The sequence below is a fragment of the Pan troglodytes genome, chromosome 14 (assembly GCF_028858775.2).
Source record: "Pan troglodytes isolate AG18354 chromosome 14, NHGRI_mPanTro3-v2.0_pri, whole genome shotgun sequence".
NCBI classification, from domain to species: domain Eukaryota; kingdom Metazoa; phylum Chordata; class Mammalia; order Primates; family Hominidae; genus Pan; species Pan troglodytes.
The window spans coordinates 35,183,951-35,207,631 of NC_072412.2; the positions used below are offsets into that span (position 1 = coordinate 35,183,951).

A 23,681-nucleotide genomic window follows, 5' to 3' on the forward strand; every position below is an offset into this window, starting at 1 on the left:
TCAGTGTCATGCTACCACACTGATTTGCAAGGATGAACAATTCTTAGCTTCTTTCATTATTGCTCACTGCTAAATTTAAGAAGGAAGACCTCCCATCTTAAAAACAGAGAAGACGGCCGGGCGTGGTGGCTCACGCCTGTAATCCCAGCACTTTGGGAGGCCGAGGCGGGCAGATCACGAGGTCAGGAGATCGAGACCTTCCCGGCTAACACAGTGAAACCCCATCTCTACTAAAAATACAAAAAATTAGCAGGGCGAGGTGGCGGGCGCCTGTAGTCCCAGCTATTCAGGAGGCTGAGGCAGGAGAATGGCGTGAACCCTGGGGGGCGGAGCCTGCAGTGAGCTCCAGCCTGGGCGACAGCGAGACTCCGTCTCAAAAAAAAAAAAAAAAAAAAACAGAGAAGACAATACAGTTTATTTGGGATCTTATTATTGCAGAAATAGATTATCCGTTGTTGAATAAATCATTGATAACAAGTGACTGAAAAAATAGAGTTGAGGACAAAGATGCTCTAAAATGCTACACAATTCTCAGCTCCTATAGGCACCTATAGCTTTGGTAACTGCCAGGAGAATAAAGATCAGGAAGAGCCATAGTAATCCTTCAGGCTGAAAATCAAGATGGAGGCCCCCCATAAGCGGGTCCTAAGAGTCCCACTGCCTGTTACTGCCAAGAATGAAGTCACTCAGTAGCAGACTCGCAGCTCCTTATGCTTTGTGCAGCCAAGGCTGCTCCTTAGCAACCAATGTCGACAACTGGGTTTCCAAGGAAACCAGAAAGCCCAATTTATAAAACTATGAAACAAAGCAACTGTAAAGGCAACACTAGACACAGAAGGTAACTCTATTCTTACCATTGCTACTGAATTTCTGCCAGTGAAGTGGTACAAATATTTTATTTCTAAATGTTTAAGGGGGGACAAAACCCAACCTTTAAAGTAGACCACATTACTCCCTGACCTCCACATCTTTCTGTAGCAGGATGGCAAATACATTTTTAGGATTCAAATGAGGGATAGCATCAAAAATTTGTGTCTCAAAAAAATTAGATGGGTTATTGAAGGTGAAGAATATTTTCAGAATCATCTGCGTGGTTTTAAATTCCTTCCAGATCACAAGGATAATTCTATTGACTCTGCTCATGTATAAAACAAGTAGATATATTTGCCAGGCTCTTTTCCATTAGTTCTGATACATAATTACTATGGCTTCCTGAATAACACACTTTGTATCACGCAGGGGGTAATAGAAGCACAGAGTTAGGGGAAAATATGAATGAGGATGAAATAAATAAGGCAGAGATATTACTTGTATGCGACATCTGAGTATTTTGGGAAATCGAGCATATGTCAGATGCCACCAACTGCCTCATAATTTAGGGCTCCCAGACAATTTAAAAAAGAAAAGTAAAGAACTATTTCTATGAAAAATTTCTCTCTATTGACTGCCTCTTAAGATAGATCATTACTTCTTTACTGGAGAGCCTAGGGTGAATTATTTAACCTATGAGCCTCAAATTCTTGTCTGCAAAATGTGCATGAAATGAAGAAGAGTTAAGTGAGATGATATGTATGATAGCTTAGCTATAGTGTAGCACTAAGAAACGCTAGTGTTGACCGGGCATGGTGGCTCACGCCTGTAAACCCAGCACTTTGGGAGGCCGAGGCAGGCAGATCACTTGAGGTCAGGAGTTTGAGACCATCCTGGCCAACATGGTGAAACCCCATCTCTGCTAAAAATACAAACAAACAAACAAAATTAGCCGAACACAGTGGCACATGCCTGTAGTCCCAGCTACTCGGGAGGCTGAGGCTGGAGAATCACTTGAACCTGGGAGACAGAGGATGCAGTGAGCTGAGACTGCACCACTGCACTCCAGCCTGGGCAACGGAAGCAGGCTCCGTCCCCCCAAAAAATGCTAATTTTGTCTTCTTGATCCTTCCTTCAATATATCTTGCATTTCTTATTCTCATCATGCTTTAAAAAAATCTGCAAGATTATTTTTCTTAAGAGTCAAAAGAATGAATAGAAATCACTGCATAAAAAGTGTTTCACCGTGAGAAAATTATGTTAAAAAATGTATGAGGAGAAATACCAAATGAGGTAAGGTTACCCATTCAGCATGTTAATAATGTAAAAGATGCCCTATTTCTCCTGTCTCCTTGACTAGGTGGTCCTTGCACCAGGAATTTATGGGCACTTTCACAATTATCATGGATTTTATTTTTAAATATCATCTTCATTTTCCCAGTCTTCCTGACAGAATAAAAACTGTTCCTGAAAACTGCTGACCACTCAGTTCTCAAAAATAACTTGAGAATTAATGCAACTAGTCATTTGCTGAATTCCTGAAAAAGCTCTGATTGAGCTTGAGTTCTCCTTCCATCTCTGCTATTGTATGTCCTTCTGATCACTCCTGAGAACTCTCTCTCTACATATTTTAACAGCAGAAGAACTTTTCAAACCTTGTTTTCCCTGGCAGAATATAGTAAGACCCTAGTCCTTGTTTCAGTAGTGAAATTCTATTAGTTCAATGATTTGTGGACTCCTTACGATCTGCACAGTGCCGTTCCTGATGCCAGGGAAGAAGAGAAGTTCCGATTGCACCCGCCACCTAGTACTGATGTGGGTAATATCTACCCATGGGCCCTGGCTCTGCCCTCTGAAGCAATGTAGACTGAGTCACCTCTGTCTTCTACATAATGCTTTCCCAAATGTTTGAAGATGGACATTCTGTCCAAAAAAGAATAATGGGCCAAAACTTAGATTATAGTTTCTTCTTTCACATATATTAAAGAAATATCAAATGTATCATGTAACCTTTCTGATCTTACCTTCCTTGTCTATATAATAGATATGATAATGCCCCCAGTGGAAAGCTGGAGAGGAGGAGGGAGAGGAGAAAGAGAGGAGGAGGAGAAAATATAGGTAGAAGAATAAAGCTGTGCCACTTACTGAGCACTTACTATCAATACCTCCCCAAGCACTAATGCTTCTCAACTACCCAGTGGGGTAATCACTCTGTTCTGTCCCAATTTTACAAATGGATACACCAAGACTTGCCCAAGGTGACACTGCTATAAAGTCTTAACCACTATTTTATCTCCTTTCTGTATCCCATGCTCTGTATGCCAAAAATTACAACATATTTTGCAAACATAATTATTTTCCAGCCTAAACAATCACAGCTCCATCAACTACTCATTATGTTACCTTATGTCATTTGGATTCAAAAAGTTCTCAGAAATCTACTTGCCTCCCTTCTAGATGTCACCTGGTTTGCCAGCATCCCCCTGGAAATGGGTCACAGAGGCAGTTTGGCAATTTTTGTTAAGAGGGTATTAAATACCAAGTACTCTGCTAGAGCTGGAGACAGGAAAGATGAACAGACAGTCCTTGTTCTCAGGCAGCTAAAAGTCTATTAGCACTAAAGACTTGCAAGCAGAAAATATACATATAAAGAAAATTTCTATAATAAAGCACAAAGAAGATGTGATGGTAGGAACATGAAAGGAGAGCCAGATGCAGTCAACACAGCAAACAGATTGATGACTTGGGAGAATGCAGTAAGACCACCACTTCCCAAGGGCCATACACCTTTCTACACATGTCCCTGTTCTGTGGTTGCTTTAACAAATCATAACACATGGCTAGCTTATTCTGTATCAAAACCTGCATTATTTTTCATGAATTCATAATATAAACTATTGCCCTGGCCAATGCTGATGTTGGGGACATACATGGAGAATGTGCAATGGCATGAGCATTAATATGACTTTGTGAGCTCTGATCCATAACTTTGGTGTGTCATGATCATTGGATTTTCTCACTAACCAGTAATTTAGTAAGATAGTCCTCTGGACTGAATATCTGTGTCTTTCCAAAATTTGTATGTTAAAATCTAATATCCAATACAATGGTATTTGGAGATGGAGCCTTTGGAGTGATTAGGTTTAGATAAAATCATGAGGGTGGAGCCCCCATCATGGGATTAGTGCCCCTATAAGACAAGGAAGAGACCCCAGAGCTTCCACTCTACGCCATGTGAGGACAGAGCAAACCAAGAAGAGGGTCCTGAATAAGAACTGAATCTGCCAGCACCTTGATCTTGAACTTCCCAGCCTTGAGAACTATGAGAAACATATGTTTGCTGTTTAATCCACCCAGTCTATACTATTCTAGGACAGCACCTCAAACAGGCTAAGACAATAAGCATACCACTTACGTCTTCTACCAACACACAGACTAAAATGTGGCTCTAGATAATGCTCATGGAGTCAAAGTCTGGGGTGTGCTACTGAAGCCCCTCCAAGCTCTTGATGATCTGTTATCTGTACCAGTTGGGTAGAGTTCTTCAACTGAGTAGAAATCTCCCACAATTCTTTCATTTCAGCTACCAGAAAGCCATAATATTGTAATGCATTATTATTTAAAGTGGTTTACAAATTGTAGATACTGAAACATTTTCAGGGTGTCCAGAGGGATGAGCTATCTCCAAATGAAGATGAAGTATCTGAGCACTGGAGCAAGTGGATGGTGAAACACCACGAGTTGCAGTCTAAGTGCAGATGAAAAGACAAAGTCAGATTAGCTCTTGGTAGACAGACTTTCAAATGGTCTTATTTTATGTGAATTTGAAATAGTGACATAAAACATTAAAAGGTTGTCACTTTACACTTCCAATTTTACGTAATGTGAATCATTTCCTACAAAAAAAAATAGGTCTGATTTTCATGAATTTTGCATTTTTACTAGGCTTTGGAAGGCAACTCCCCCTCTAAAATGTGACTCGCTGCACCGAGGGAAGGTTGTATGGAGATGAGAAAACCGAGGGGGATGGTGGACAGATACTCAGAAAAGGAGCTCTGCAGTCAGGGAGAGAAAATCAACCAATGAGCAGGACATGGCATCAAAACACTTTACATTAAAGAACCTGTGTGTCTCAATGGTGCAGAAAAGCCCCTGTGGCTACATGGCTAGAGATGAGACCATGTCAGGGCGGTTGTGGAAATGCCTAGAATGTTACTCTGCAAAGTCACAGTAGATCATAGAAAGAGGAAAACAACAGATATGCTGGCCATGTGCAAATGGAGGCTGATCCAGCAGCTCAAAACTAAAGTTACTGCAAGGGATAACAAAGATGAAAAGAAACTTGTGCATGAGGATATAGAAGCCTTGAGAATTTAATGAGCTGGGCAAGTAGAGAAAAGGAACATTAAGAAAACCTCTGCTGGACACGGTAGCTCATGCCTATAATCCCAAAACTTTGGGAGGCTGAGGCGGGAGGATTGCCTGAGGTCAGGAGTTTGAGACCAGCCTGGCCAACATGGTGAAACCCTGTCTCTATTTAAAATACAAAAAAATTAGCCGGGCATGGTGGCGGGCACCTGTAATCCCAGCTACTTGGGAGGCTGAGGCAGGAGAATTGCTTAAACCCGGGAGACGGAGGTTGCAGTGAGCCAAGTTCGCGCCATTGCACTCCAGCCTGGGGGACAAAAGTGAGACTCCATCTTAAAAAGAAAAAGATAACCTCAAGTTCTGAAGACTAGAGTACTTAGTACCAACAGCATCATCAGGAATATTCTGTTTCTTAGAGCAAGGAAAATGAATTGCTACAATTTTTAAAAAATTGTTTCAAGCATTGAAAGAATGCTCCATCAATAGCTGAAGATATCCAAAAGGCAAGCAATGAAGGGATCATTAAGAGCTATTGACTTGTGATGCTGCACATAGAAGTAGTAGCTGTACCTTACCCAATGCTTGGGGAGCCAAATATGTTAGATTCTGAATTTTTCAGATTTTAGAAAAATGGTGCAGCACATACATCACACATTACTTATCCTTACCAATGACATCTGGGCAGTGGCCTTTGATCAGCATATTAACAATTCTGCAGTGACATACACACATGTTCACATTAGGTGGGATCAATGATGACTATAAAAGCTTCATATTATTTGGGTCAGGTTTTGCCAACAAAGGAGTTATGGGAAAAAAAATGTTTCTACAGCTTTTGGAGATTGGGAATAGCACTGAGCTGGTATTTGAGGTAATTGAGAGTTAATGAAGAAGGAAGGTGAGAAAGGAGAGCGAGGCCTAGCTTGTGGGGATAACCAGTGTTCAGGTGGAGGGCATAAGAAAGGAAAGCCAAAAGATGAGACAAAGAGGCAGCAAGAAAACCAAGAGAACACGATATCATGGAGGATCAAAGGAGAGAGAAAAGCAAGCTGGAAATACCTGTGAAATCAAAACATCAAAATATAGGAATTAGGGACTCAATAAAGCTTCCGGTCCATGTCGGGTTATCTTACATAGGTCAAGGATATTACACATATTCAAGGGAAATATTCGTCAAGGTCAACAGCATTTTGAATCTGATCTGTCAGTTTCCTTCAGTGGGCTGAAATTGAATTACTACCTTGCTCCAGGTAGTGCTCCATATTGTACTTCAGTCTACTTCCATCTTGGTCCAGAAATATTCTATGTAAAAATAATTTATTGATTCTTGCATTATTTCAATATTTAGCCTGCCTTTGATTTTGAGTTTTACTTAACCTAGGACAATGATCTACAATATAATGTTTCCAGTCAGATTTCCACAGTTATTTTTGCAACACACACGGCTTCTGCTTTCACTCTCTATCATGAGGAATCCCTTTCTGTTATTGGGAAGAAAGAGTTTAGACTTTACATCAGTGGTTCTCAACCAGGGGTTGAGGGGTAATTTTGCCTCCCAGAGGACATTTGCCAATGCCTAAGAAACATTTTAATTGTCACAACTGGGGGAAGGGAGTAGGGCATTCTGTCATCTAGTGGGTGGTGCTAGATGCTGCTAAACATTCTGCCTTGCACAGGACAGGCCCCAATAGTACAGACTTATCTGTCCTAAAATGTCAATAGTGCAGGTTCAGAAACTCCGCTTTCAATAATTACAGACTTCGGTGTTTGGTAGAAGTTTTGCATTATTCATATCACAAAATAAGCATTTCAATGCATATAAAAATTCAGCATAACATTAATTAAATGGTTAAAATGAAAGCAACTTTTAAAAGAAAAAAATTAGAATTAAATAATTATTAACATAATGAAACTAAGAATTCAATTTGACTCAAGTATATTTCCCTCAAAATTATTCCTTTCCTAACATCTCATTAAATACTGTCTAATATCATGAAGGCTGACAAAAACAATGTGAAGTTTGAAGACAGAATCTCATCACTTAGTGCATCACTAAGTAACTTTTTGGCCAAGTTATAAAAAATCTAATGAAGGAGAAAAAAAATTCAAAGTCACATATATAAAAAAAATTAAGTATGCTGAAATCTACTTAAAAAGACCACTCATAGTTCAAAAGAATAGAGGGCCGATTAGATGGCTTTGAAATGCAAATTTTCATTGTTCCATTTTAAAAGTCATGCCTAAGGTGGCCTTAAAAAGCAGTTATTTCCAAGAAATGGCATTCTTGGAAAGTTTCATTGTTCGGGAATTCTAACCTGTGTCACGTAGAAAGGACTGGAAACTGTCATCTCTACCTCCTGTACTCAACCCCAGCACACATGCGCACGAAGGTCTCACAACTTATAAAGGATTGCATCAAACCATTGCTTGAATATGCTCTCTAACTTCTGGGAAAAATAACATTTATTCAACTTAAGTAGAAAAATTGTGGAGATTAAACAGAGCGACCGATTTACACAGCCATTCTTTAGAGAAAGTTTTGTTTTCCTTTAACATTTCAATTGCTCTAGTCAAGAGGAGTAAGTAACAACAATGCTATAAGACCACAATGCTTTGAAGAGAACTTTAGCATCCTGCAAACCAAGGCATTGGATAAGCACTATCTAATGAGGGTGGAGAGGCCAGCAATCCACCCCCTCCAGATAACCTTATCTCCAGCCTTGCTATTTTAGCAATTATGGCTGACCCTTGAAAAACGCAGGTTTGAACTGTGCAAGTCAACTTATACGCAGATTTTTTTCAATAGAAATTATGAGTGTGCCTGCCTCTCCTGCCTCCCCTTTCACCTCCTCCACCTCTTCTGACTCTGCCATCTGTGAGACAGCAAGACCAACACCTCCTCTTCCTCCTCCTCCTCAGCCTACTCAAGGTGAAGGCAGTGAGGATAAAGACCTTCATGGTGATCCACTTCCACTTAACGAATAGCAGTTATATTTTGTCTTAATAATATTTTCTTTTCCCTAGCTTACTTTATTATAAGAATACAGTATATAACATGAAATATGTGTTATGTTAATTGACTGCTTATGTTATCGGTAAGGCTTCTGGTCAACAGTAGGCTATTAGTAATTAAGTTTTGGAAGTGTCTAAAGTTATACATATATTTTTAACTGTGTGGGAGGTTGATTCCTCTAATCCCATGTTGTTCAAGGGCGAACTGTACTTGATATGTCATTTGTCATTTAAATTCTCAACAAAGAGTTGGATGGATGAGTCATTTCCCCCAGACTGACGGCATCATGAAGGCCTGAAGGTGTCACCAACTCCTCTCCTGCAACATCAGCTGAACAGATACAGTCCTCGCTTAGACCACCCTCAGAGAGCACAGTTTGTAAACCTTATGAAAATGGAAGTTGTAGAAAGCACTAAAAGTTGCTAAAATACTTTCATATGAAAAAGACTCAAATCCACCCACTGGATTAGACAAAAACCTGAGCTGAATGAGCCCCAGCTATCTACCTAGAATTTTGTCTTCATTCCTCATTTGTCTTCCTTGCTCCCGGTGGAGAGAAGGGGATATACAAACAGATGGCTGCAGTTAGAAAAAGGCAATAGTTGCCTCAGAAACCCAGCTCCTGGTGAGTCAAACTTATGGTTACAGGGAATGGGCTCTGTCCACAAAAGTTGCTTCTTTAAATATCTTCTGTGCATAAGAATCTGAAATCTCATTTGAATTTGCCAAACATCTGTTCAGTGTTAAGCAATGTACCCACCGATTCCAAACTGCTATTTAAAAAGTCCTTAGGGAATGGAGGGTCAAAGAGTATAAACAATCTATTCTTTATTGGGCTATAAGAAAGCACCATATTAAAGTAGAAAAAGACCAGGTTATCTTGACAGATCAAGATGGTGGCCTGTAGCAACCTCTGGCCTTTGCCTCTGATCACAGCCTTTATGTTCTAGTGACCTCATAGGAAGTTCTCTAAAACACACTAAAAATGTCTAGTTTGTTTTTAACTGTATTACATGTTCACGTCTCTGAAACTTCTCTTTCATCTCGATTACTCTGTTAGGTCCCTCCTCAGTTCAACTCCAGTTCCCACTTTGGTAGATCAGCCTGTGGAACAAATGGGATGGCATTCACTACCCAATGATAATTAAAATTTAAATGGCTATAAGAAAACAAGTCCTCTACTGTTTATTGGTGCCCATACAATCATCAAAACATAGGTACTGTAAATCTTACAAATGTGACTCAAAAAGATTGAAAGTGGAATAGATTCTAAGAAACAAGCAATTGTATTATTCACATTCCAGCTGATCTGTATCGCCAAATAACAAATAAATCCTCCAAGGAATTCCTCCAGGAACAATCTTTTTCCTTGAGTTTTCCCATTCATTTTTTTAAAAATTTCAACAAATATTTATGGAAGACCCACTTTGTGACATCCACTGTGGTGTAGGTGCTTAGTAGGGGCTTGCTACCCCTACCATTGGTCTTCCATTCTAAGCTAGGAAGAGAAAACTTTTTTCTTTAAGAAACATTCTATTAAACACAGGATTAGTGATATATGAATATATATCCTCCAAGTCAACAGGTTCATTTCCTCCTGGATTTCTCTAAGTTACTTTGCTGTTGCTATTTTTATAACATAATTAGAATGTGCTAGAAAAATAATAGAAATCGGTCAAATTGATACTTTCCTTTCTCAAACAACTTTTTATCAAAAGGAAGAAAACTAAATGTATTTGTCTCTTGGCTATTAAAAATACATTGGAGCAAACAGACACTTAGGATTAGATTATCACAAAGGAAAAGTCAAATAATTCCTGAGGCATTCAAAAACATGCAGAAATGTCAGTAAACATCCTTGAATGATTTTTCCCCGCCCTGGCAGAATGAAAAGGTAAGGAAAAACACTAGATGCAAGAATCAGCAGACAGACAGTAGCTCGGTTTGTCTTCCATTTCCCTTATCCCCAGACAGTTCATGATTCTCGGTTTTAGAAACTGGACCACAGGGACGACAGCTGAGTGTCTGATTTTTCAAATGACTGACGTACAATCACCGGGCACATAGGGGTCAAACCTTGCAGCTATTTCAAAAACACTTATGTATAATCTGATGAAAAGAAATAGCTAAACAGAAAAGATATAAACAAATTTGAAGTTTGGGAAGTCTTGTTGAAGAATCACTAAACTGACAGCACAGAAGAGAAAGGAACTGAATTATAAAGGAGGGGGACAAAAGCCCAGATCTGGAAATAATCATTCTATTTCAAGATTTGTCCTGAAGAACTGTACTTTACAAGAAGTTAATTACACTTGTGAAAGCTACAATCATTCTGCCATTATCTATACTCCCACTAAATCTCTATTAGAAAGACTACCAACAAGGGATCCATATGTCACATTAAGAGAAAAAGACAAAACCAAGCAAGTTTGTAAAAACTGATGAAAGAACAACAAACCAATGCAAATGGCCTTCGCTACTGGTTATATGGCACCCATTTTAGCTTTTTAACTTCCTAGGATAGACTTATATAAGTACTTTCCCATCAGAAATAAAATTGTTATACCATTTTCAAAAAATATCATGTGGTTATATAAATCAAGATGAGACTTTGAAAACAAAAGTACTCCATAAATATGTATATATTGTCTCTCAAGGAAAACAAATTTCTCATTACCACCATGTGGCCAAAGATAGATTACTAATAACAGATGTTTTTAAGTATCCACTTTAGAAAATTTAGGTACTATAAATATGCCCAAGGAAACTCAAAGTAGTATATTATTAAAATAATTATTTTTATCTCCAAATTATGTAAATAAAATACACTAATTTTTTCTCCCCAGAGAAGTTTGAAACAAATGCCTATATGCTCTGAAAGTTGTCTTTGGATTCTTTTAACTTTAATCTTTATATTTAAAATACATTTATACTGCAAACAATTCAAATAATATAAAGCGAATGGACCCTTTGTAGATTCCAATCCCACTTTCTTTCTCAGAGGTAACATCTCCTATCAGTTTATTGTGTTTTTTTTCCAGACCTTTGTCTAAATGTATATAATCCAAAGGTTGGGTTTTTTAGAATTATGAAAAAAGCTATACTGCACATATTCTGCAAATTGCTTTAGTAGAGATAAAAATTACTAACCTGAATACAGTTTGGAAGCCAGCTCTGTACCACTGTCCCCAAAGACAAAAATGACCATCAATAACTAGCTTTAAAGCTTCAACCATGAAGTTCCCACGACTGCTCATGTTTGCAGTAATTTTCCCTAATTTTTTCTATCAGAAATCAAGCTTCTAAATTACCGCACACTATTCTTTGTAACTGAGGAAATAGCTACCAACACCCTGAATGTTCTCAAGCAAAATTATAGTTGGGGTAGACTGAGAGAATACCAGTCTGCCATTAAGTATAGCGAGCTCCCTGGGAGGGAAGGCTGGAGAGGATTTGAAAAGGGCAAAAAGAGAGACACATGGGCAGACCAAGAGACCCCCTGACTCCTGAAGCTCTCCCTTCATCTATCCTTGGATTCCCCTTTCTTGGCATTCTGGCAACTTTGAATAAACAGTCAGGAACCCCCAGACAAATATTTCATTGCATATTGCTTATTTTCAATTAGTTAACCAGTAATAAAATAGATTACTTCTGTGAAGAAATCTTTAAAGAAAAGTCTCTCCACAAACCAAATCTTGTGGCACTCACCACAGGGTTAGACACTTTTAATAAAAATTATTATTAATCTGCATGAGATATAAAAGGCTCATCCTTCCTTGGCTACATCTAGACCCTCTCCCTCTTTTTCTTCCTTTCCCCATCCAACTCAGCAGCCAGGGTCACTGTTTACCCATCTGACATCACTGTTTGCCAGCTATTAGCATTATTTAATTAGCTCCTTCGACAAACCAAGTCAATGTCGGGAGCTATTTCTGTGACTTAAAACACAACCTACACCAGCCCTCTGGAGTCTGCTCTGTACCACCAGGGGTCCCCTGGGCTCCAGAACACCTCAGCTGAACTCAGGTGTCAGGACAAAGCACACAGGAGAGAGAATCAGTCCCAAGAGAAGTCAGCCTCAGACAACATTACTGGCTGGCACTACAGCTGGAAATAAAATGTTTCCTCGACAGCTTTTTTTTTTTTTTTTAATATTTTAAGTTCTGGGATACATGTGCAGAACGTGCCAGTTTGTTACATAGGTATACATGTGCCATGGTGGTTTGCTGCACCTATCAACCCGTCATCTAGGTTTTAAGCCCCACATGCATTAGGTATTTGTCCTAATGCTCTCCCTCCCCTTGCCCCCGCCCCTAAAAGGCCCTGGTGTGTGATGTTCCCCTCCCTGTGTCCATGTATTCTCATTGTTCAACTCCCACTTATGAGTGAGAACATGCGGTGTTTGGTTTCCTGCTCTTGTGTTAGTTTGCTGAGAATGATGGTTTCCAGCTTCATCTATGTCCCTGCAAAGGACATGAACTCACTCTTTTTTATGGCTGCACAGTATTCCATGGTGTATATGTGCCACATTTTCTTTATCTAGTCTATCATTGATGGGAATTTGGGTTGGTTCCAAGTCTTTGCTATTGCGAATAGTGCTGCAATAAACATACGTGTGCATGCATCTTTATAGTAGAATGATTTATAATCCTTTGGGTATACACCCAGTAATGGGATTGCTGGGTCAAATGGTATTTCTGGTTCTAGACCCTTGAGGAATTGCCACACTGTCTTCCACAATGGTTGAAGTAATTTACACTCCCATTAACAGTGTAAAAGCTATTTCTCCACATCCTCTCCAGCATCTGTTGTTTCCTGACTTTTTAATGATCGATCGCCATTCTAACTGGCATGGGATGGTATCTCATTGTGGTTTTGATCTGCATTTCTCTAATGACCAGTGATGATGAGCTTTTTTTCATGTTTGCTAGCTGCATGAATGTCTTCTTTTGAGAAGTGCCTGGACAGCTGTTTAAACACTCTACATGATAGAGACTGTTTACATGTCTACACAGGTGGACTGCAAAGTACACAACAAAACAGGGCATTTATCTTCAAGCACAGGTATTGCTAAAAGGAAAAATAAACCCTTGCAAAGGAGTCTGTGATCTTTTCGCTTATGTTGTAATTAACAAAGAGTTAGGAGATAGTGTTAGGTATTCGTTTGGTAATCAATTTCTGAGTATCTCTTAGAGTCAAGCATTGTGGAGCACAGAAACATGAAATGACCCATCCTGTGACTGTGAGAAATTTGCAGCCTAGTGGCAGTTTGGACGTGCAAAGATGTGATTGGAAAACAGACCATGTGGATTGCTGGCATGCAGGAAATGCTCTGAGGATATCCATACCTTTTTCCCACCAAGAAGACTCCTGGAGGCTTCTCTCTCCTCTCCACTCTCTTCTAACAAGGGACAGGTTTGATTGGGGGTGGGCAAAGGTCAGTTGGATTCTCAATACTAGAAACACCTATCCTGCTGTGGATACACTATTCTCCCAAGCCAAGGATAAGACTAAGACCCCTGGGAAACAAGGGGAAGGCAGGGAAGGTGGTCAGAGACGAAGAGGGCAAGAGGCACAAAACCTGTGGCTTTGTTTTTACCAAAAATGTTAAGGAAGTCTTGGGTAGCACCAGAGTGCCCATGAGCATAGGATGCTCTGGCTGGGTCTAAACAACAACATTTTTTGAAACCATGATGTGGGAAAATGGCCAAGTTACATGTGGTTTTCCTGTTTCTTCATCATTGAAGACTAAAATCCACCTGTGGAAACCGATCTCTCCTGTATAGTGGGAAAATACTTTACGTCCTAGTGGTTACGCAAAGGTTAAGTGACTGCTGGATTCTGGAATAGCGGGTTGATGACTAGGAGGAGTGAACTGTCCACATAATAATTAAAGTGTGTTTCAGATGAGGTGTGGCTGGTGCTGCAGACCATATCCTTTGAGGAAAACTCCCTCTGCAGCTGAAGAGGAGGCACTGAGGGCTGAGTCCAGGGAGGGATGAGAAGGGCACTCCCATTGTGAGCAGGTGAGCTGCCCGCTTTCAGTGCCAGAGAAGAAGCTGGCTTCTGTACTTCAGGAGCAGCCCCATGTAGGGTCCAGTCTTAAGGCTGTTCTCTTATTCTTCCTTTATGTAAAAGCCTTCTGGAAAGCTTAAATGTTATGATTTGGCCTCAGCTATGCTGTGGGAAATGAAAGGACAGGCTCTTTTCTGTACTGAGAAAGAAGTGGCATAGGGTAGAGAACTACATCCTGGGAAAGCAGGTTGTAAGATGGCAAATGTGCCCTGCAGGACAGCAGGCAGCCTCGTGCCCCAGAACACCAGTGGAGGGGCAGTGCCAGCCAGTGGGTCTGCGAGACGTGCTGGGGTTCCCGATGTACCTTGAGATTCCAGGGAGGGTGGAACCTTAACATTAGTGCTAGAAAAAGATCTATCTCTCTTGACAAACCAAAATACTTTATTCTACTGCAAATAGTCCCCATGACAACCACATTTCCATTTATGTCTTAGCTCATAATAACTCAAGAACACTCACTATTCTTAGCCTACCTTCGTAGCACAACCATTTCTTCAGACATTTCACTCCTTCCCACCACTAATCTCTGTTTCAATGATCCTCTGGATTCTAAACTTTTCTGAATACTTTTTTAAAAAACAGATGAAATACCAATAACCAATAAAAGAAACAAAATTTTATTCTATCTTTTTTTAAAAAAAATTCTCTCAATCTACTTATCATCATTGGTGCAATTTCTATATGCAAGTTGGAGGTGAAAAGTCTGAAATTAGTTCAAAATGGCTTTTGCCAGACTCATTAAAATGCTTCGGAAGCGGTTTTAATTTTTTTTCTAGCGTCTTCAATGGGCCTGATTTCTGCCCCACTTCGAATCATTCTTCCTCTGTACAATGTCACATATCTGCGAATAAATATGTAAGCTCTCCTCTACTTGATGAGAAAACCTCACATTACAAACCGTTGGGCAACCCAGGAGAAACAGGCCAGATGGCCTAGAGACCTGCTGGCCTGCTAGGCCTGAACAGAAGCACAGGCTTTCCTCAATCTATGTGCTTTGTGCAGTTAATATAACTCTATTTTTGGAAACATAACCTTGGTTCCAAGTTCAGCCCATGTTTCTTTCCTGTGCAGCACTCAACTATTCCACTCTCTCATGACACTTCTCTGCAGGACCACCCTCGAACAGGAACTCCGGGTTGTCCATTGCAAAGTGTTCCCATTTATTTAAAGTTTCCCATCACTCTCTTCTTTCCACCTCCATTCTCTGGCAAAAGCATCTTCTTTTTTCTTTGCACCAAGAAATATACAACAGGCAGTTCTGGTCATTTACTTTCTCCAACTTCCTTTTATGTTTCTGAGTCACTGAATCTTGCCTCACACCAATAACATCTAGCCCTAATTTGATTTTTTTCCTCCAATATTTCAAATACAAAACAAGACAAAATCTTGTTTCCTTTGGTACAAGAGTGGCTCCAACAATAGCTAGTGCGAAGTGTTGATGGCACTTTGATCTCCATTTGGCAGCATGAGGGAACCAAAGCTTTTTACTCTCCTGGTGACTAATCATTATTTCACATCAATTGGAGGGGATTAACAAATCTTAGTAATCCAGATGTGCGTTTGCAATTCCTATGGTCCCCAAGTGTGCCACATGCATTGTGGGAATAAGCATTAGGTTAATAACCTAGCACTATTTAAAAAATTTAATGCACTTTGCCTTCATAAACTACGACATGCCCTCCAATATATTATAAAGCAAGCCTTGCTTAAGAGTGGGGTGACATAACAGTTGTAGGCTTATCGATGTGGTAAGGAAAGTTATTTGACATTTATTGTTCTGGCAAAGTATAAAGACAAAAAGAAAAATAGTTTTCTTTGGGTCTGGACATTCAGATCTTTCTGGATGAAAATTCGCAGAGCAGGAAATGTAGGGCCTATAGTCCGATAAGGACGCACATCCTCTATTCACAGGCGTATTTTCAAAATACCCCAGAGGAGCCCTTCTTCTTAGAGGAGTCACTGAAAAGACCAGCTGGAGGGCATCCAGGCAGAGAGAATGGGATGCCACAGATACTTAGTATTAGAAGCAATGAGCTGTTTGGAGAACTGGGACTTAGGGTGTACAGGGGAAAATGGCAAGAAGTGAGGCTGGAAAGGGAGAAGAGGCCAATATCTCCAATGATTTTACACACCACGCTGGGACAAAAGCTCTGTTCTTAGAAAGAGCTCTCTGGAGGTAGCACAGAACGTAGGTAGGAGAGGAAAGAGACAGGAAGCAAAGAGATCAGCTAAGGAACTTCTGCAAGGGTCCAGGCCCACTGTGAGAGCTTGAACACATGCGTGGAGAAGGGTAACTGGATTCCCAAAACATTTCTAGGCAGATCGGAGGAGCCACTGAATGACTCACCGGATACGGGGGCGAATGCTCTCGTGAGGTCAGTGAAAGCTCAGAGAAACAGCAGGGGAGCACAATGAGGATCTCATGATCATGAGCTTGGTCTTGTGTCCCAGCCCCCACCCTACCCCACTCCACCCCATGCAACAGCCAGTCCCTCTCCTGCACTGTTGTCACATGGCTCAGTAGAATCTCCTTGGGCACATAGCCCATGCCATTATAAACCACTGGTTAAAATGCTGGCTGCATAAACGTCTTCTTTTGAGAAGTGTCTGTTCATGTCCTTCACCCGCTTTTTGATGGGGTTGTTCTTTTCCTGTAAATTTGTTTAAGTTCCTTGTAGATTCTGGATATTAGACCTTTGTCAGATGGGTAGATTGTAAAAATTTTCTCCCATTCCGTTGGTTGCGGGTTCACTCTGATGCTAGTTTCTTTTGCTATGCAGAAGCTCTTTAGTTTCATTAGATCCCATTTGTCAATTCTGGCTTTTGTTGCAATTGCTTTTGGTGTTTTAGTCATGCGGGGCTTAAAACCTAGATGACAGGTTGATAGGTGCAGCAAACCATGATGGCACATGTATACTATGCAACAAACCTGCACGTTCTGCACATGTATCCCAGAACTTAAAGTAAAATAAAAAAATTTTTAAAAAAATAAATTTAAAAAAATGCTCATCTTCTGGGCTGTACTCTGAGTGTCTCAGGGCAGGGACCATAACTCACCCATCTTCAAATCCTCAATACTTGGCACGTAAGGGCTTGTTATGTGATGAATGACTTTCAACTTTTAATCTACATTTGGCCATCAAAATGGAAAATAACCCAAACTTCAGAGAAGTTGCTTCTTTCTTCTGTCTGCTTCTCTATACATTTATAAAGTTAGTCCAGAAAATTTATTTCAGTCATGACACCCCAGAGGTATAAATATATGTGATATATGAGTCAAGGTAAATAAAGAAAATAGCCACCATTCCTAGCGTGATATGTGTCATATGATAAAGCACTTGAAGTTGACAGTAAGAAGGCTGCTGTGTGTCTTGTTCATCTGGGTCCTCCCTCCCACTCCCAACGATAGCTATCCATTTCCCCCACTACTGGCATCATTTTCTAACTACTTTTTCACATGTATCTGTGTTCCTAGTTCCTATGCCCTGAGCACAACCCCTCCCCAAATCCAATACAGCTGTCATCATTCTGGACAAATTGTCTTGCTTTCCTGGCCCAGGGCAATGTTCTATGTTGTTTATTTTGCCTAGAATGTCCTCTCATCATCTTTTCTACTTGCCAATACCTTATAGTATTTTATTAAATGAATTATTTTATTTAATTACTTAGCAGCACGTGATACTGTTGTCAGACAGTCCTTATTTTATTTCATTACTTAGCAGCTGTGATACTGTTGACCATATACAACTCCAAATCTGCTTTATTTTTCTGACCGTAAGACAACTAATGTCTAAGAGTTCTGGCTCTTGAGGTTTTTTTTTTATAGCTGTGTGATATCACACATATTATATAACCCTTCTAAATCTCAGTTTCCTCATCTGTAAAAGAGAAAAAAATAGTACTTACCTTCTAGAGTTGGTGTGAGGATTAAATTTTATCATGCATATGAAGTGCTTAACACAGTTCGTAGCACAATGGCAAATAGCTGAATAGCTGTTAGCAGTTGTTATGCTTATTATATTATTTAACTTTTAATATAACTACTGTCTACCCTGCTGCCCAAGGCATGTCTCTTATCCGAGAGGCGTTTTCTTTCCTTTTCCTTTTCTTCACGTCTTCCTGTTCCTTCCCATATCCAATCAGTTACTAAATTCTACGAATTCTACCGTCTAAATATCCTTTGCATGTTAGGCAAGAGCCCAGGCTGCACAAAATAGGTATAAACTGAATTTTAGAAGCTTGAAAATAAGACAAGTCAAAAAAAAAGAAAAAAATGGCTTTGGAGAGGAAAGTATTGTTAACATCATTGATAATTAGGCCTTCCCGAATAAGACACAAAAACAATAACAATACTTCAAAACTATTAACAGACTGCAGCTTGAAATCCTTACTTCTATGCCAAGCATAAGACTGTTCTTGAAATCCTTACTTCTACATCAAACCTTCATTATGTAACTGGTCCTATAATTGGAGGAAGGACTGCTCACATAGCTAACTTTGAAAATTGGCAGTGTACCATATTTGCAACAGATTGGCAAATTATTTAAGAAGTCGGTAGGAATAAGAAAGTGGGTATATTTTTCATTTTGATTGACAGAAGTCATCATGTGGGTAAAACCATCACTTCATTCAGTACTACTAGGTCTTGGATCTGTGAAAGGATATTTGCTACAGTGAATCTCCCAGCCAAGGGCTCCCATGGTGGCTACAAATCACCTACTTAAGTTTCCATATAGTAGACCATGACTTCCATGTTTTTAAATGAAAACAGCACCGTGTGATTAAAGTACCATATATTATATACATAAATTCCTTTAATGAACAAACATTTACCAAGCACCTGGTCAAAGCAAAGTACCATGCTAGAGACCCCTGAGGACCTCGATATTCCCAAAGTCATTGCCAGCACATTATCATTCAATCACCTGACTACAATCCATGTCCCTATGTTTCCAGTCCTTTTTTTTTCTTTCAGGAATTCCTTCGTAGAACTATTTAGCCTCTCAAATACCCTAAGGAATTTTAGAATAATTTTGACATTTTTTAGTGATAGTTATTTAAAATAAAATATTTAAAAGTAGAAATACATTAATAGAGCTTAGATAGTATTTGTGGAATATAAAGACAAAGTTTGTTCTTCCCAATCAAGCTGTGTTACATATTTTCAGGTAATTTTAATTTATATGGCAAATATATGATTTAAGCACAAAAAATTATTATTATTATTTTGAGACGGGGTCTCACTATATTGTCCAGTATGGTATCAAACTCCTGGACTCCAGTGATCCTCCTGCCTCCTCCTCCTTAGTAGATGGCACTACAGGCACTCAGCCAAAAATTTTTTTAATGACTAGACCTTATTTGGCATTAGAGTCAAGTCTATATTAAAATGTAGACAAATTAAAATGTTATAGCATTTTTTTTAAATCTGCCTTTGTTGACCTGATATAAATTTTGCACCCCTCCACCAATCATCTTGTTTAGTCACAGTCAGAGAGTTTTAATCTCAGTAAATAAAAGCTACATTGGATTCAATTATAATTGTATTTTCTTTTTATTATTATTTTCTTAAATGCTAGAAACACCTTAACATGCTTTATAAAAGCTGGCATTATCGTCATTTATATTCTGCTCCTTGTTCACCTCCTATATTTAACCAATGGTTATGAATACAAAATTAACAACAGATAGTTAGAATAAAACCAATTTAAAGCAATTTAATGGTCAAAACCAGGAGCTATCAGCTGTTGGCGCTCTGTTGCATTATTAAACCAACTCAGAAATGCGGACTCTTACCTGATCCCCACTAACTGCCAGTCATGGGTAGTTGCTATACACCCTGTGGCTGTAAAATCAATTCCTTTTTAAGGAAAAAGTTTCTAAGCAATAATTATACTTTACTTACAGTTTTTAAAGGGTATTAAGACAAACGTCGTTACTGCACCACATTCCTAAACCCCCTAGTGGCTCCAGAGCTATCAGCCGGGAAGCACTTTACATTTTGAAAATGTATTGCTCAGGACAAAATGGTGAAGAGCCCTGGAGAGCATCTGCTGTGAAAGAAGAAACAATTTCGGGCCAGGAATATGATTTCCTGTAAGTGAAATAATCACATGAGAAGAAAAGTGAAATTATCTCACATTTACTAAAGGCTCAAGTGATGGGGAAAAGTTAAGATGGAACAGAAAAATGAGGAGCAAAAAGGAAGCAGGAGTGAGGAAGCAGGTGTGAGGAAGGACCACATGTCTATGTCTTCCCTTATGCACAAGCACTAGACTTTTTGTTCCAGTAAAGAATTTCCAGCAAGTGACAGAAAGCAAACCCATGCCCAGTTGAACTGAACAATTTCTCTATGAACAGGAAATGTTTTGTCAAGAACCAGAAATTTCTTTTGATAATCAGTCATGAATGAACGCAGGTGGCAGAATGTATCCTCTGGTATCTCTCTCTCTCTGTTTTTTTGTTTTTTTTTTTTTTGAGACAGAATCTCACTCTGTTGCCCAGGCTAGAGTGCCGTGATGTGATCTTGGCTCACTGCAACTTCTGCTTCCCAGGTTCAAGGGATTCTCATGTCTCAGCCTCCTGAGTAGCTGGGACTATAGGCATGTGTCACCACATCCAGCTAATATTTTGCATTTTTAGTAGAGACGGGTTTCACTGTTGTGGTCAGGCTGGTCTCGAACTCCTGAGCTCAGGCAATCCACCCGCCTCAACCTCCCAAAGTGCTGGGAGTCCAGGTGTGAGCCACTGTGCCCGGCTCTCTCATATCTTTCTGGGCTCAAACTCCCAAATGTTTCCAAAAAACCACTACTTAATGCAAGAAAATTAAAGATGATCTAAAACAAGACTTGATTTATGTCACCGGATAAGTAAATATCATGGACATATAAATTCCACCACCCCTTCCCCCAAAATATGAGAGTCAAAGACTGAACACTGCTGAGAAACATAGAAAAATTAAATGCTACCTCATCTGAGAAGCATAACTTTCTTGAGGATATGGCCATAGCAGTCATAAGATTCTCAAAGGGGAATGCAAGCCCCAAAATTTAAGAGCCATTGTTGTAGATAAAATAAGAAAAACTAAGTTAAAGATAGAGGATTTTGTCTTAAATTCCTGGAATTAAAAGAATTTTTCCATTTCATTGATATTATTTTCTGTTGTCAGCTTTAGCTAAAGGAAATTACAATAAACCATATAATAAACAAACAATCACTATTTTATTTAATTTCAATTTAATAATAAGACCTACATAATAAAGCCCCCAAAAGAGACGGTTAAAAACTATAAACCAGTTCCATTGGTTTTGAAAGGGTTTTTTGTATGTAATTTTCTTTAATGTAGCTAACCACCACCAAAACCCCTTTGGTTCTTTGGAGAGACAGATTACCAAGAAGGAGGTCAGAAAGGGAGAAAAATCTGGGAAGCAATCTCAGTTCCTCACTAACCTCAGAACTATGCCTAGATATAAGCCCAAGGCCTTTGAATTTCAGCCAGAGACCAGCTTTTCTTTCCCATCTTGTAAGAGGCTTCACAGGGGAGACCGGTCCTTGTTTTTGGTTTAGAGATGGCCTTGAACAAGAAAAAGAAGATAAGTATACACTGAATACACAACCTTTTCTGGAATCCAAAAGCCAGCAGCATCTTAACACTGAAGTACAAAGGCATTTTCAATGATGGTTCAGTGAACATAATCCCCCAGGTGCAGCTTTACTGTACGGCAGAATATTAAAATGCACAATTAAGTCTCTTTCCTTGAGAAGAAAGAAATAAGTAATTTTTTAAAAGTCCTCAAAGATCTTGAATAGCAAAGTGATGAAAGGACAAGTGGGAAACTCACCATGAAGAGGGAATGACAGAGATTATGAAATAATTGGATCTCATCCAAGGAACAGACAAAGCACATGGAAGCCATATTTTAACTATGAAATGCAAAAAGATATACACAGCTTGAAATATGTTAATATCATGTGAAACCTAATCGGCTTATAAATGGTATTTTGGACTGTAACAAAGCAAATGTCACCAAATGGGGCCCCAAGAAGGTAGGAGAGAAGAATAGACCCCAAGGAAGCATCCCTAGGGCTTAGAAGACAAGAATTATTCCATCCTGCCATGAACATGAAAGGTTTCTTCTCCTGGATACCTAAGTCTGGAGTGAGCTCAGAAATGCCGTATGTGCAAAGAGTGCAAAGATAATAAGTGGCTCACGGTGCTGAAACTGGCTACATAACCTCTGTAATAAGTTACTTATAAAACCTCAATAAAACCCAGAGCTAGTCAAACCGAGCTGGAGAGGATGGAGGCTACAGTTACAGGTTAAAGGCGATGAACTTAGTGAATCCATAACTACACAAATGACTTAGAAGGTAGAAAGGAGACTTTTCTATAAAAGCAGATAGAAAAATGAGGTCAACATTTAAACCTGATGTGACTAATAAGCAGATCAGTGGCTGCTGGGCTAGGGGTGGGAGCCCAGATTGACTGCAAATGCGGATGAAGGAACTTTCTCGGTCAAAGTGTCTAACACTGGAATGTGGTGATGGTTGCATGACTCTGCATTTATTAAAATCATTAAATAATATACTTAAAATGGGTGCTTTTTGTAGTATGAAAATTATAGCTTAATAAAGCTGTAATCATTTTTTATTTTAAAGTTGACATGTTTTTAAATTTTGTGATATTCACACTCTATAAAATAGTTGTACTGTATATCTCTGTGATGTGTTAGTTACATTAAAAATGTTCTTTTTCCACTATTGGGAATATAAATTTTTATAATAATCTAAAGTAAGATTCTTAAGTTTTTAAAATTACTCTAAATGGATTATTTTCATAATCATTAACAATCCAAATAGGAACCAAAATAGCAAGAAACACTTAGAAGAAATTGAAAGAAGACATTTCAGTAGCTTTCTCAACATTTACTGTCTTTTGGCAACCCAGTCTAACCCTTTTAACAGGGTAGTATATTAATCTCAATGTGTTTAAAGACTGACAGATCACAGGAATTTGATAATTTCAGAAGAAAAGTATTTTTAAACTCCAGCAGGCACACCAATAAAGCTCAGCAATAAATTGTGAGCATTCTTACCAAAAAAAAAAAAAAAAAAGATGCACATGAATTTTATATACTTAAAGTATTTGGAAAACACTATATAATGTCAGATATGACACTGTGGTTAAGAATGTCAGTCTGCCTTGACCAGGTACTAATCACTTGGGCCAGTTACTTTCCCCCTGATTCTGCATCTGTGAAATGGAGATAACAATAGTATCTACTCCCATAATACTGTTAATGGGGTAAAAAATAGAAATTTTAGTTAGTGCCTGGCATATGGTAAACATTCAAGAAACACTAGCTGCTATTCTACATTTATTGATATTATCCCTGGGCTGGGTTCAACATACAAG

At 39.1% G+C, this 23,681-nt stretch overlaps 1 protein-coding gene and 1 long non-coding RNA gene across 4 annotated transcripts in view; one reads left to right on the forward strand and one right to left on the reverse strand.

Moving 5' to 3' along the window:
* The window catches only part of DCLK1 (doublecortin like kinase 1), a 352,247-nt gene that overhangs the window by 295,356 nt on the left and 33,210 nt on the right, over positions 1 to 23,681 (reverse strand). The gene's annotated exons all lie outside the window — the stretch shown is intronic.
* LOC129136720 (uncharacterized) lies at positions 754 to 10,764 on the forward strand. The gene is made up of 3 exons (XR_008538665.1): positions 754 to 838; positions 8,438 to 8,816; positions 9,252 to 10,764. It is a non-coding gene; the product is annotated as an uncharacterized LOC129136720 (long non-coding RNA).